General features: G+C 42.8%; 1 long non-coding RNA gene across 2 annotated transcripts in view; it reads right to left on the minus strand.

Annotated features, from left to right (window-relative positions):
• Positions 1–1537: 1537 nt before the first annotated feature.
• Positions 1538–15311, minus strand: part of LOC136624805 (uncharacterized) — a 33418-nt gene continuing 19644 nt past the window's right edge. For both annotated transcript variants that reach the window (XR_010792434.1, XR_010792435.1), the window contains 3 exons: positions 3699–3833; positions 3487–3576; positions 1538–1706 (listed from right to left, as the gene is read on the minus strand). This is a non-coding gene — a long non-coding RNA (uncharacterized lncRNA). The remainder of the gene's footprint in view (positions 1707–3486; positions 3577–3698; positions 3834–15311) is intronic.

The following is a 15311-nucleotide window of genomic DNA, read 5'->3' on the forward strand; positions in this document are numbered from 1 at the left end:
GCCATTGTTTAGCACTAGTTGCCTGATATTACACTTCAGTGACTTCAGTGAGGCTACTCTCACACATGCACTTTTTAACTGCAATTATCGCGGTACAACGCTTCCATTCACTTCAATGGGGCCTCACAGGCCTCATCAAATGTGGCATTTTCTAACATTTCTGGCATTTTCGAGCGCTGTCTGCTCTATTTTGGTGCGTTTTACCCTTTTTAATACACCTCATCACCCATCACAATCATGGGATGCATTAAAAAGTGCTGTGAATGCTGTGACGTGTTCAAAAATGGTGGTAAAAATCACAGCAAAACGCCGCAATCAAAATTGCAGCATTTTGCAGACACCGTGTGTGAGAGTGGCTTTAGGATCTAGTTACTCTGATGGCCCTGAGACTTAAAGTAGATGTCCGATAACTGAGCAACCTCTTTAAGGCCGGATTTACATGAGCATATTTGCACATAAAAAATGGGTTAGTTCACATGAGCATATTTTTCGAGCGCAATGCCATCACACACAAAAAAAAGCAGCATGCTCTATTTCCCTGCACATTTACGAAAGGAAAGAAAAAATCTTGAACTCACTAAACTAACTGGCTATTTCAATGGCTGAGACCATTGTTGCGTGTTTTCTTGTGCACGCAATTGTGCACAACTTACATGTGCAAATCGTACAGTACAAAATGCATGCAAATGTATGCAAATACACAACACCCCAAAAATGAAGTGCAAATAAGTGTGCAAATACATAATTGTGTGAATCTGTACTAAGTCCTAGGACAGCAGAGTACCTAGACCCTAAGGCCCAATGCACATGGATGGATTTTTCCTGTGACATTCGCGGCCAAACGCCCCCAGCAAATTTCGCAGCAATGTCCGTCCATAGCATGCAACGTAAAATGTTTCTTTCATGCACACGAGCAGAAATCACTTGCGATTTCCGCTTGCGGAAGAAACGCAGCACGTTCTATTTTTGTGTGAGATTCGCACAGCCGGCTTTCATTGCACTCAGTGGAAGCCATCTATCCCTTGGCAATTACGAAATGTCAATTGCGAAATCGCTGCTGATCCATGTCATCGTCAGTGTGACGGCACGTCATTGTTTGCACTGTGCATGTGTGGCGGTGCGCCAGCCGGCACATCCGCAGTGCATCTGAGACAAGTATGTGGGGGTCACTGGCTGACACAGGGTTGGAGTTTGCAGCGTGATCTCGCAGCAAGAATCCGACCCGGCCGTGTGCATGCGGCCTCACTGAAGTCACTGGACAAGTGATTCCTATGGGTGAAATGTGCAATCTGATGTAATTCTGTATTTGTAAATTTTAGAAACTACTTTATACAGTTAGAATGTAACTAAAATAAATCTGAGTTTTGTTTGCTGTATTTGCATAAGTGTGACACTTTGTGTCAGATCACTAGAAACAGTCCATATATATTCAATATATTCCAAATCTAATTTGTCATATGGCCATAGTATTTTGGAGGCAAATTTGTTGCAGTGCTTTTTTTTCTCCAAGCTATGTAAACTAATAACACAAATGATACAGATGCAAAGTACTGTTTTATTAGGTAGCAGAATGTATTACAAATGTATGAGAAGGACCCCGGAGAAGGACATTCCAAAGTGCGTTGTGAGCAGTGATATCTCTTGAAATATTCAGTAAAACTTTCCTTGGCCTTGACAAGGATTAGGAAAGGAAGGTTTGCAGGGATCTGCCAGGAAAGAGATCACATATCAGAATATGGTATTATCTACATCCATGTATCATGACTTCCCACTTTCCATTCTATTGTGTCTTTATATTTTCAAGCGACATAACACAGACAACATTTATAAAGCACCGTTCAGGGTGCTGATGAATGATCAGACTAAGTTACATATTTCAGAATTAGGATAAAGATAATCATACAATTATATAACTTAAGGAGACCATTTTTTCTGCTGTTTCAATGTATACTGTAGATGTCCAATAAAATATGTAGCCAGTTAGGATGTCCTATATCTCAATTTTGTCAAAGCGTTTGATACTGTGCCACATAAAAGGTTGGTATGTAAAATGAGAATGTGTGTAAGTGGGTAAGTAACTGGTCAGTGATAGAAAGCAGAGGGAGGTTATTAGTGGTACATTCTCTAATTGGGTCACCATTACTAGTGGGATAACACACGGGTCAGTACTGGAGGGGTCACTATTACTGGTGGGATAACATGCCACTATTACATACTAAGTGGTAAACTACTGAGTAAAACTAACTTGAGGATTATAGTTTACTTTACTACAACAACTAGTGTCAGGTAGCTGCTGCTAATGCAAATAAGATCATGAGGTGAACCAAAAGAGGTATTGGGGCACATGACAAGAACAATGTTTTTTCTCTTTGCAAGTCACTGGCCAGATGACACATGGAATATTGTGGACTGTTTTGGGCACTGATACTCAAGAAGGATATATCAGAGCTCGTGCGGGTTCAATGGTGAACAACTAAAGTAATAAATGGAATGGGCAGACTACAATACCCAGATAGGTTATCAAAATTAGGGCTATTTAATTTAGAGAAAAGATGGCTGAGGGATGCTTTACTATGTATAACTATATCAGGGGTCAATGCAGAGATCTCTCCCATCATCTAATTATATCCAGGACTGGTACAGTAGCAAAAGGGGCATCCTCTATGTCTAGAGGAAAGAAGGTTTCTACACCAACCTAAAAGGGGGGTCTTTACTGTAGGAGCAGTGAGACTATGGAACTCTCTGCCTGAGGATGTGGTGATGGCAAATTCGATAAAAGAGTTACTATATTACATATTATAGTCACTAATGACTTCAGGTGGGTGATCAGGGATTATTCTGATTGACAGAATTGTAGTTGAGAAGGAATTTTTTCCAAAAATGAAAAAAAAACGAGCCTCTACCTCATAAGAGGTTTTAGTTTTCTTCTTGACCAACTTCACAAGATAATAGACACAATTGGATGGACATAGGTCTATTTTCAGCCTTACAAATGATGTTACTATGTTTCATAGAGTTATTATACTGCCTACACGGGGATCTCTCTTACTTTACTACATAAGTACATTAAGTGGAATAATCAGGGGAACAAATGTATAAGGTATAGAGGCAGCAATAAAACGCAGGCCTAGTGCATGAAAGGGTACAAAGTCTCCTCTGCTATATTTTGAAAGAAGAAATCAGTGGTATAAATGTCACATAGTAGGTGGGGGGGGGGGGGGGGGCTGGTAAACATTAGAGATTAGAACACAAGAGCTTCAAGTTCCATCTCTGGGAATATAAGGTCTGTTGATTCTTCTGTTTCCCAGTTGATAATACTGTCCCATTGTGATAAGTTGCAGATATTTTGTACTTTGCTACTGGAATCAAATGTTCACTGAAGTGCTAGATCACTGTGCCCTAATTTAGCAGTTTATCATGGGCATCATTAAATTACCCTTCATATAATCTTCATAAATTATGCTCTGTTAATTAATACATAATTACCTTTGGTCTGTAGAAAGTAGGGACGGGGACCTTGGGGACCATAATTATGGTGCTGATTGCCGCCCTGAGATTGAAGCCCTGGTTTACATGCTGACAAAACAGACAAAATCTCCATTATACAATCAATACCATACACATCACACTCCAACCATTTTGGATATATCTTGTCTGTAAATTATATAATGGATGTTAAGTCTTTTGTAATAACTTACGGTCTTGGCATGGGTCAACACAAACGGGAACTTTTGGGCAAGGGTTGCATGGATTCTGGCAAGGATCCTGGCATTGACTCTTTTGGCCACTTGGTCCTCCTTTGACTCCAAACATGACTGTGTTTTCTGTACTTACTGAAAGTGGAAATAGAGTTGGAGGAGTTTCTTTTCAATGATGCTGAATTTAAGACTGGTCTACTTATATACTGGAGCTGTAGTCCGTAAATTACTCATATGCCTGGTCACAGCAATATTTACAAGAAGTTGAAAACATACCTGACTGCAATAAAACCTGATTCAGTATGAAATATACGTTTTATTGAGATATGTGCTCAAACAGGGATTGCTAGTAACATTGTGACTCTAATATAGAAACCTGCAAAGATGTAATTTGTCTGACATGCCTGCTATGCACACTTCCTGTACGTACAGAGTACAATTACATTTGTCATAGATTGAAAAAGTTTGACATATTTGTAATTCCTGCCATCTTCTTTTTTGTGAAATAATCTTTTTTTTACTTCAGTAAAGAGTTTAATATTAGCTAAGTCCATCTATTTTTATCTGTTTAGTCGGAACCAACTCTTGGAGACTTTATGGATCAACTCTCTCCACATGGGTCTGTTTTGTGCTGCTTCTTTCAGTTCGATCATTTGCATGTTGGTGTCAGCTTTGATAGTATCAACCAGTGTCTTCTATAGCGATCAGGTCTTCTTTTACTGCTGACCACTCCAAGCATTATCGATGTTTCTAATGAATTAGCTCGCATTATGTGGCCAAAGTATGAGAGTCTGGGTTTCATCATTTTGCCATCCAATGAAATCTTTGGTTGGATGCGGTCTAGGATTATTTTGTTCGTGATCTTGGAAATCCAAAGAATTCATAGGAGTTTTCTCCTGCACCAAAGTTCGAAGGCATTAATCTTCCTTTGCTCCGTTTTCTTCAGTGTTCAACTTTCACAGCTGTATGTTATGATTGTGAAGATGATTGCATTGACTATCAAGCACTTTGTTGCAATGCTTATGTCTTTGTTTTTCCAGATTTTATCCATACTTACACTTAACATTGCTGTACTAGCATGATTCGGCATTTTATGTCGAGTTCTGTTTACTCATTGTGGTCGATTTTAGATCCAAAGGAAAATGAGGTGTTGAACTGCTTTGATTTCTACATTGTTGATTTAAATTTTTCCTGTACCATTACCGGATGTTGTCATGATCTTAGTTTTCTTGATATACAAGTATAGGCCTGCTTTTTCACTTCCTTATTTACCTTTTTTTTTTAAATCAAGTTTTATTAATTTTTCAAATATATCAACATGCGACACAAAGAGCAAGGATTCTTCATAGGAAAACATGACATAGAAAGCATATATTGATTAGCAATTGAAAATCATTGAATATTTCGCTTTATGAGCTAGTTATCAATGCTCAATGTAGATCGAATTAAACTTCTTAGCGTGACTATACATAACAATAGGTAACTAACGAGATATATGAAGAGGAAAGCGAGGGGGGAGAGGGGGGAGAGGGGGAGGGAGAAAGGCTCTGGGAGGGGTAGGAATTGTAGTGAAGGACTACATTATCATCTACGTATTCCCTCTCTCTCAACATTCCCTAGCCCTACCTTAGCAATCCTTTGGGGATTTGCTTATTTGATTACATTAATCGATTACTTACTAATTGAAGTTAGCTATTTCCATCAGGGTTCCCTCCACAGCATCGGTCGAGGTCGGAATCCCAGAGCTAACCTTCCCAGTCTCCTTCAACCAGTAGCGCTATGGAGTCACCACTCAGCATGTACGTTAATTGCCACCTGTCCTACAAAGTAGTAGGGGCTCATAGCATACGCTTCTACAGGTCCCATTTTTTGAGGAATTTATCGTGTGACCCTCTTTTCCAGCTAGTTAGTTCCTCTAGATTATAGAGGAGGTCAATTTTCTCTTTCCAATGGTTTAGAAGAGGAGGAGTCTTCTGTAGCCATAGGACTGGGATCATCGCTTTAGCCACGTCAATAAGAAGAGCGAGCAGACTATCGCTGGAGGGGTGAAAAGCTGTTGACGGTCTCCATAGAAAAATTATTTTGGCCGATAGAGAAAAACCCGGTTTGATGCTCTTGATTGACCTCTCAACGCCGCCCCAAAAGGTAGATAGAACTGGGCATTCCCACCAGATGTGTAGCTATGAGCCAATTGCAGAGTCACATCTCCAACATCTATTGTGGGAGGCTAGCTTTTGTGCAAATAGCTATTGTGGTGTCTTATACCACCTAGATAGTAATTTGTAATGGCTTTCTTGAAGGAGGACACAAGGTGAGAGGCCGAAGGCCATACGCAGGATAGTTTTTGTGTCTGCTGTAGAAAGCGAGATATTCAGTTCTCGTCCCAATGAACTGAGAAAGGCCGGTTTTGATACTTTAGGTGGGGAGACGAAGTTTACCAAGAAATGTTTGATCCCTTTATGTTTAGGGGCATCTTCACGGAATAGTTTCTCAAATTAGGTGGTCGGTCTTGTGGACCTATATTTTTTAAGGAAGTCTTCTACTATTTTTGTAGTATGTGCTTTTTGTAGAAATGAGAGCTGTAGGTCCGGTTTCGGTTTCTTTGTGATTTTAATTCCTAAGGTTTCCGACCAGGCAAAGGAAGACTGGGTCTTTAGGGTTTTGCTAATCTCAGGTGGTACGGAGACGTTAAGTATGGTTGATTTAGTAAAATTTATCTTGAAGTCAGAGATAGTGCTAAAGGTCTCTAGGTATGAGACTAAATTTGGTATTCCCTTCGTAGGATCCGACACCACAAACATGATATCGTCCGCAAATGCTGCTAGGGATAGTGTCTGATGTCCTATTGTGATCCCCTCTAGACCCGGATGTTGTCTCACCCCCTGCAAAAGGGGTTCTATAGTGAGAACGAAGAGGGTCGGGGAGAGAGGACAACCTTGGCGAGTGCCATTGCAGATGTCAAACGGAGGAGAAAGAGTATTGTTTATCCTGAATCTCGCATATGGATTATTGCATAAAGAATAAATCGCTAAGATCAGTGGGAGTGGAAGATTAAATCGAGTTAAGATTCTCTCTAAATATGACCAATTGACGCGGTCAAAAGCTTTTTCAGCGTCTGTCCCAATAAGAACCATTGGTATTTTGTGTGTTTGCGCGAGTCTCATTGCATGAAGCAGTCTGTAGCTGTTGTCTTTACCCTCTCTTCCTTTTATGATGCCAGCTTGCTCTTTATTAATTAATTTAGGGATAAAGTCCTCTAATCATTTGGTGAGTAATTTAGCCCAGAGTTTAACATCCAGATTAATTAGGGATATTGGTCTGTAATTGGCGCACAATTTGGGATCTTTTTTTTCTTTATGTATGAGGGTCACATGAGCTTCTAATGATTGTTTGGGGAGATTTTCTCCCCGTAATAGTGAATTAAATAAGTCCATCAGTCTAGGGATTAAGACTTTCTTGAAGGTTTTGTAGTAGTGAGAGGAGAAGCCGTCAGGGCCAGGGCTTTTGCCTGATGGACAGGTTGTAATCAGTTCCTCGACTTCCTCTTCTGTCACTTGTGCGATTAGGGACTGAGCGCCAGTCTCTTCTATTTTTGGGAGTTTTAGTGTGTTCAGGAAGGAGTCTATATTATCTTTTAGCTGTGTTTGGTCATCTGGTTTGGGGGTCTTCTCTCAAATTCTAAAGTTTAGCGTAGAACGATTGGAAAATCCTGGCTATCTCCTTGGAGGATGTCACTGTTTTACCTGTTTGGTCTTTGACCGAGTTAATCTGATTTCTAGATCTGGCTTTTTTGAGTAGCGTGATCATGAACTTGCTCCCCTTATTGCCCTGTAGAAAGATTGTCTGTTTTAGGAAGAGATGTTTTTTGTTGAATCTTGATCTCAAGAGAAGACCAAGTTCCCGGCGCTTATTAGTCAGTTCTTCTATACTATTTTTTGCCTGAGAGAGTTTAGCTATTCGTTCTATTTTCGCAATTTAGAACAATAATGTGTCTATCTCTTGTTGCTGCACTCTTTTGATTCTAGATCCTAATGATATTAGAATGCCCTTCATAAAGACCTTGTGGGCTTCCCAGATCAACGGGGGTCTTAGTTCCTTATCGTTATTTGGACTAAAGTATTCCGCTAATAAATCTGTGAGCTTGGTATTTTCATCCATATTGTCTAATAAGGAGTCATTCATTTGCCATCTCCATTCTCTGGGGGCCTCAAGACTAATTTTAATATCTATATGAATAGGGGCATGGTCTGATACTGCGATAGTATCTATTACCGCCTTCTCGACGCATGTTAAAAGACTAGAGGAGACGAATATAATCCAGTCTTTGGTATGAAGAATGAACTTGTGAAAAGTGGGAATAATCTCTAGTTGAGGGGTGTAATGTCCGCCATGCGTCCACAACATCAAGGTGCCCCAGAGCCCTGATCACTTTACTTAGTTGCCCCTGCGAGACCTGGGATTTGCCTCTCGAAGAATCCAGTAGGGGGTTCAGAGTTACGTTCCAGTTACCTCCTAAAATTATGGAGCCCGTGGCAAATTCCCTGAGCGTTTTAAACTGTTTAGTTAGCCAATACGTCTGGTTGGCGTTCGGGGTATACAGGTTAGCTATAGTTAATTTTACATTATTTATTGTACATTTTAGGTATAAAACTCTACCATCTTCATCTGTATATTCCAATGAGGGGATAAAGTTCACTGATTTATGAAAAAGAATTGAAACCTCTTTCGAGGCTGAGTGTGGATGGGAGCTGTAGAAACATTGCGTGAACAGTTTACCAGGGAGGGAGAAGCATCTGCCCCCCTTGTAATGTGTCTCCTGCAGGAGTAAGATTTTTGTGTTGTACCTTTTAAATAGCTGTGAGATTCCATACCTCTTCCGCGGCGTATTGAGGCCAATTACATTGAAGAATGTGCATCGTAAGGCTTCACCGGACATGGTGCGGCTGGTGAGAGAGAGTTGCTAGTCAGGGAGATACGGGACCTATTGAACCAAGTGAAGAGCTGTATAGGAGAGAAGGGGTAGAATATTGATTCTTTGTATTTCAGAGTACGTAGTAGTGGCAATGAGACCTCCAGTACCTCTGCTACCACCTTCAGCGGTTAACGGATTGTTCTGTCCTGGGCTGTTGACTGGCTGGCAGCAGTAAATGGATTCAAGGGGGGAGGGGAAGGAGCCTGGAAAGGGGGTAAGGGAAGGTTGGGTAGGGGCTGATACAAGGGGATAGGGTGAAAGATGGCTAGCAGGTAGACGAAAACTCTCACTATCAGTGAAAGGAATACGGACAGACAGGTATGTCCGTGTGGTTGAGGCGTTGAATGGAGTACAGAAAAAACAACTTTAAGCTTTAAACTTTTTCCTTCTAGCCTGATCAGAGTGAGACGATCAAGCACCCCTGATATGGGGGAATAGTCTTGCCTTAGTCTCTATAACAAAATCAGAAATCAGAAACTCTCCAAGTGTTTGCCCGAGACACATGTGGGCACAAAACCCACAGATCTAGGAAAGACTGATTATTTCACATGTAACTTGACTCGAACTCCACTTTGTGTGATGTTTGGAAATTTACCCACGAGTGTCATATGTAAAGTCAAGTATCTTCTGCTGTGCTATCATCTCTGGGCTTTTTCTTTTGTTTGTTCCTGGGTGATTTCTTATGCCCAACTACTGTCCAATTTTCGGGAGCTGGCAGGCGAGGCAGGGTAGGGAAGTCTGGGAGAGGGAACCAGTTGGGGAGCTCGATGGGTTCCATTTCAAGGTGTTGCCAGCAATTGTGCAGGTCTTCTGGTGAGCGGATGTTAAGTCTCTTTCCTCTATAGGTTACCCCTAGCCCGAAGGGGAAGAGCCAGACATATCTGATGCTTTTGGATTTCAATGCATCCAGCAAAGGTTTCAGGAGCCTTTGTTTGGCTAATGTAGTTGGAGCTAAGTCCTGAAATAACTGGATCCCTGCCCCCCCATATTGCACATCACGCTGTTTTCTAGCAGCTTCTAGGATGGCTACCGCATCATGGAAAGCTAGTAATTTGCATATAATGTCCCTTGGGGGTTCAGCGGTTGTGGGTTGTGGTCGTAAGGTTCTGTGGACCCTTTTTTATAGACATTGTCGCTGCTCTCTCTGTTCCCACTAATGAAGCGAAGATCTCAGTCACAACCTTTAGGAGTGTTTCATTCGCCCACGATTCGGGGACCCCTTTAATGCGCACATTGCTACGGTGACTGCGGTTTTCTAGATCTTCTTGTAAGAGAAGTGTTTTGTTTAGTTGAATATGTTGTGCTTTCAGGGCCTGTGCCATTTCTATGGAATGCATGGTAATGGCGGCAGAAGTGCCCTCTAGATCCTCCACCCTTCTCCACATGTGTCTCACCTCTTCTTTTATTTCGGACCGCTCAGCCAAGACAGGGCTCATAGCTTTATTGATGAGGTTTCTCATAAAGATTCTCGAGACACCTTCATCTTCTTCCCCCTCTGAGGAGGACTCTCTCTCCCGCTCGGTCTGAGGAGCTGCCGCGGCCGCCGGCACCATCTTTCCTGGGGTGCGGGGAGAACGCTCGGCCCGCTCTCTGAGAAATTTCTGCAGGTCTGATTGTCCCCGCGCGGGTCGAGGAGTCCCCAGGTACTCTCTGGTCTTTTCTTTGTTGATTTTCCCCATCTTGTGGTAGTTATGCTGCTGTAGGGTGCTTGTAGGGATGTCTCTGTGATGGTGCTGTCTCTCTAAGCAGCCATCACTCTCACAGGTCAGGCTCTGCCCCCTTTCTTATTTAACTTTTAGTATTAGTTGTTTCAGATCTTTTTGACTTTTTGCCAGCAAAGTTGTATCATCCGCATATTTGAGCTTGTTGATGTTTCTTCCATTGATCTTGACTATGGTGTTGGATTCATCTAAATTGCATTGCTTCAAGAATGCCTCTACATACAGGTTGAACAATGCAGGGGATAAGATGCAGCCTTGGCATACACCTTTCCTGTTTCTGATTTATTCCATGTTACCATTGGAGGTCCTGACCATTGCCTCTTGGTTTGCATATAACAACTGTAATAGTTGCCCCACATGCCCTGGTATTCCCATTTGCCTTAGGCCACAGCTTGCTGTGTTCAATGCAATTGAAGGCTTTGCAGTAATCAATAAAACATATGTACACCTGATGCATGATGCAAAAGGATCACAAGCCTTTTTAACATGAGTGAAGAGCTGTCTGGTGTGTCCTTTTTTGTTTTGTTCCAATTCCATGCAGCGTGCATTCCCAAACTGTTCTTTGTTTTTCTTCGCTTTGCAGTGCAACTGGGTATTTAGCCACAGAAAATCATCCCTGTTTCTAGTAGCTTTTGCTTCTTGGCACGTCAGTGATTCAGATGGTGTCTGCTGATAGCCAGGTTATTTTTCTTGTTGCTTTTTTTTGCATGGCATATTTTTGTTTACTGTTTTGATCCTAATGCCTTTAATTTACTCCCATAGTTCATCTGGTTCTTTTTTAAAAAGTATTAAGCAATTGAAAACAATTCTTTACTTCTACTGTGTAAATGACAGGCACTGAGTCAGTGTTTAACTTACTGCTAAAACTGAACTTTTTCACTTTTGGGGGCACAATATGTAATTGATTTGATTGGGATGAACTTCAATAGACGATGTCCAGTGATGTTTTGGTTGTGCAAACAATGTGTTCATAATCATTAATTGGTTTTCTCAGCAAAATTGTAAAAAGTGGGTCACTGGCATCATTTTGTTCTTCTAGGCCAAATTTCTGTACAATGTTTCTTTTTCTGCACCAATTTTTTTTATTAAAAATGCCAATGATGTAAACAATGACCATTTTTTAGTCGTCAGTATACATTTTTTTGATTTGTTCATCCATTGCGACCGTGGTAGGGGCATAAATTTGTCTTATGTACATGGCACAAGGTTTTTCGTTGATGTGAATAGTCATGATGCTATCGCTTATAACACGGAAGCCTTGCACAGCTTTACTAATCTTTTTGCTTGCAATGAAGGCGCCACCATTCCTTCAGATTTTTTCCCTTTTCTGAGTAGTAAACTGTAAAATCGCCGCTAGTAAAGTATCTGTTCCCTGTCCAGGGAAGTTCATTCATCCCTAGAAGGTTGATTTTTAATTGTTGCATTTAATATTTTATAATGTCTAATTTGTAAATGTACATTGCACGTACGTTCCATCCTCCAATTGTATGCATTTTAGTACAGCAATCTCTTTTGCTGCAGGCAAGATCAACAGACCGACACCCGGATGGCTTTTCTCTGTCCTCGTCACAAATTCCCAAGTTACTTGAATCATGCTATTGCTCTTCCCCATTAACATTGTAGATGCTTCCCAGCTCCGGGGACCCACCTTCCAGCACCATATTTTAAAACGTGTTTACGAGCGAATCCATGAAGCATTTTGCTGGTATATAATGGAGTTGGTCACCACATCTTTCTCCACCCTTCCCCATTTTTCCAGGCTTGGGACTGGCACACAGCTGTGCTATGAATGCTGTGTTTAGTTGATAGCCCAACCATGCTTCTTTAGTTAAGTTCATCAGAGCTGAGAGGTGCATAATATGCAGCTGTCCACTTTAGGAGATTTCTGGAATTCAGAAAAATGGATGTTTAACCTCTTAATGACCGACCATACGTCTTTTGACGGCGTCTGCATCATAAGCCTGGTATGAGACTCAGTGTGACCGTGGTATGTAAAAGACAATGTATAAGGAAAAAACCTTCTGTGCTCATAAAAGGGACAATTTGCAATAATGTAGTTCCATTACTTGGGAGGAGTGGGGTATGATAACAACCTATAACCCTTCCTAAAGGTGGTGTCTAGTGGATCAATGGAAAGCCAGGTTCAGATTAACTATTTATTTAACACGAACATAGGATACTATCAGGACTCAAACCAAGGAACTCCTGTGCTCCAGACGATGTCTTTCCCTAGTGAGCTATCAGTCTTCTGAATAGCACCTATGCTAAACCTTGCCCTATTTCCATGCTCCTGTGTTTCCTTGATTAGTCTCCCTATAAAAGCCTGGAACTGCATTCCCTCCTTGCGTGTTTATTGTGCTCTGAGCTCTCAGCCGGAATTAGTGTATCTTGACGCCACTGGAAGCTAGGGGTTTGACAGGAGGAACGCCCCTCTCACACCCCTAGCTCCCGATAGGGTCAAAGCTGGGAGGTCCTAGGAGCTTACATTAATAGCTGTAAATGCTGCCATGTTTGGTCTGTAACATGGCAGCATTCACAGTTAATAATGTAAGGCTAAGAATTAAAGTTACCCTCACCATAAGACTGCAGGGCCCGCCAAAGGCAATTGACATGCAGAAACCCTCAGTGTGAGCGCAGCAGCCGCCCCCCCCCCCCCCCCCCTTGGATGTGAAGGCTCAATCATAGCCGCTGTCTCAGTGCTCTGAGGTAGGTGGCAGCCGACGGCTCTGTAATTCATGACTGGCAGTCCCCTGCTGCCGTTCCATGTGGATGCTGTGTCCTGGCCGCTTCCTCTGTGGTTTCAGGTCTGTGCCAACAGCCGTCTTAGTGCTGCGTGACCGGCGATCACCCGCTGCATCTGTAGGCTCCGCTCCCGCCTGCTGGCGATGTGCTGTCAGGTGGGTGCCGGCGGCGCTCCCTCGCTCACTGCTGGCGTTCCTCCTTGTGGGGCGCAAGCGGCCACCGCTATATGCCTTAGGAAAGATACTTAGTGGCCTTCAAGGACCGGCAGCCCCACCAACTCTGCAGCCAACCAGGTACAGGGGGCATCACCGCCTGTCAATCTTGACTCCACCAGAACTTCCTGGTGGCGTCAAGATACACTAATACCCTCTCAGCCTTTAAACCAGTTCCTTCCTATAACTGCTCCCTCTGAAAGAGCATTGTTTTCTGTGTAGTGACCACTGGCTTGCTTCCTGACTATGCCTCTACTTAAAGGGGTTGTCCCGCGCCGAAACGGGTTTTTTTTTTTCAACAGCCCCCCAGTTCGGCGCGAGACAACCCTGATGCAGGGGTTAAAAAAGAAAACCGGACAGTGCTTACCTGAATCCCCACGCTCCGGTGACTTCTTACCTGGTGAAGATGGCCGCCGGGATCTTCTCCCTCGGTGGACCGCAGGGCTTCTGTGCGGTCCATTGCCAATTTCAGCCTCCTGATTGGCTGGATTCGGCACGTGACGGGGCGGAGCTACCAGGAGCCGCTCTCCGGCACGAGCGGCCCCATTCAGAAGAGAAGAAGACCGGACTGCGCAAGCGCGTCTAATCGGGCGATTAGACGCTGAAAATTAGACGGCACCATGGAGACGGGGACGCCAGCAACGGAACAGGTAAGTGAATAACTTCTGATAACTTCTGTATGGCTCATAATTAATGCACAATGTACATTACAAAGTGCATTAATATGGCCATACAGAAGTGTATAGACCCACTTGCTTTCGCGGGACAACCCCTTTAAATCCTCTATACTGCATTGCCCTCTCCGTGTACTTAACCCCCGGCTTGCCTGCCCTTGCTGGCTACCACACAAGACTCCAATTTAGTGCCTGAATAGGTAAGATACAGGGAAACAATGCAATACATTTGGGTTTTCAAGAGACACCCTTTTAAAGCATAAATAAGATGATTACAGGGAGCAATATTTATATTGAGCATGAAACACTGTGATCTTGCCCTAGCTCTAAAACACTGAGCTTCTGGAGTCAGGCGATTCTTCCCGTGCTTATTGTAAAACACAAGCATGCATTCCAGTAGTTAGGGAGTGAGGCACTTAGAGGAGGCGTGCGCCTCTGCATCTAAAGGGAAGTAATTGAATGCGTTATCACGGTAGCGCGCGTGATCCTTCTCGGGAAGAAGTGCGCTTGAATAACTTTATAAATAATTGAGGAAATGGACAATATGCCATACAGTAACCTGATACTTAATCAAGCAATTAAAAGAACCAAAACATGTTAAAAAGAGGAATAAAATAAGAATGCATAAATACAGGATTAAAGGAGATGTCCCGCGCCGAAACGGGTTTTTTTTTTTTTTAACCCCCCCCCCGTTCGGCGCGAGACAACCCCGATGCAGGGGTTAAAAAAACCACCCGCACAGCGCTTACCTGAATCCCGGCGGTCCGGCGTCTTCATACTCACCTGCTGAAGATGGCCGCCGGGATCTTCTACCTTCGTGGACCGCAGCTCTTCTGTGCGGTCCACTGCCGATTCCAGCCTCCTGATTGGCTGGAATCGGCACGTGACGGGGCGGAGCTACACGGAGCCGCTCTCTGGCACGAGCGGCTCCATAGAAGACTGCTGAAGACCCGGACTGCGCAAGCGCGGCTAATTTGGCCATCGGAGGCCAAAAATTAGTCGGCTCCATGGAGACGAGGACGCTAGCAACGGAGCAGGTAAGTATAAAACTTTTTATAACTTCTGTATGGCTCATAATTAATGCACAATGTACATTACAAAGTGCATTATTATGGCCATGCAGAAGTGTATAGACCCACTTGCTGCCTCGGGACAACCCCTTTAAAGATAAGTAAAAAAGGGGATGAGATAAGGATATATGGGCGCCATATTCAGAATAATGATCCAAAATGATAAATGTAAAATTTATTGGCTTGTATTAACATATAAGCTATAATGGAGATCTTTCAGAA

Source organism: Eleutherodactylus coqui, chromosome 4 (genome assembly GCF_035609145.1).
Source record: "Eleutherodactylus coqui strain aEleCoq1 chromosome 4, aEleCoq1.hap1, whole genome shotgun sequence".
Classification (NCBI taxonomy): domain Eukaryota; kingdom Metazoa; phylum Chordata; class Amphibia; order Anura; family Eleutherodactylidae; genus Eleutherodactylus; species Eleutherodactylus coqui.